Raw genomic sequence first — 530 nt, forward strand, 5'->3', positions numbered from 1 at the left:
CATCTCTGCCGGGACTCGAACCCGGAACCTCTGGATTAGAAGTCCAGCGCGCTCGTCCATTGCGCCACAGAGACCTCACCGTGGGTGCAGCGTAAGCATCAGAACTGAAAAATCACACATCTCCTGCATCACTGACAGGCTCTCCAAACCTGCCTCTCACAGCACTAAGGCAGGAAGGAAACCCGGTGCAAACCAGCATCTCGAGGCATCCCCTTCTTCCCCGGTGGCAGGCAATCGTTCTGGGGATGATCTGTATCTTGCTGAGCAGCAGGGAGGCAGCAAAAACCTGGATGCACGCCTGTATCTGCATTTCTGGCAACTTTTCCACAGCATCTCTAGCTTGAATGAGGTCAGAGCTAAATCCTGGAGCAGAGTTAATTGCTGAATTTCCCTCAATATCATCAGCATCCTCAATGCAGAAACCGAGAGGATGCTGAAAGAGGATTTAGCCTACAACACTGAAAATCATGAAGAAAGCTTTCTGTCGTGATGCAAAATGCAGAAGAGAAATCAGCTATCATGTCTTTATT

General features: G+C 49.6%; 1 non-coding gene across 1 annotated transcript; it reads right to left on the reverse strand.

The window, feature by feature from the left end:
* Window positions 1-74, reverse strand: TRNAR-UCU. Its single transcript has one exon. It is a non-coding gene; the product is annotated as a tRNA-Arg (tRNA).
* Window positions 75-530: the final 456 nt, after the last annotated feature.

The sequence above is a fragment of the Calypte anna genome, chromosome 25 (genome assembly GCF_003957555.1).
Source record: "Calypte anna isolate BGI_N300 chromosome 25, bCalAnn1_v1.p, whole genome shotgun sequence".
Lineage (NCBI taxonomy): Eukaryota > Metazoa > Chordata > Aves > Apodiformes > Trochilidae > Calypte > Calypte anna.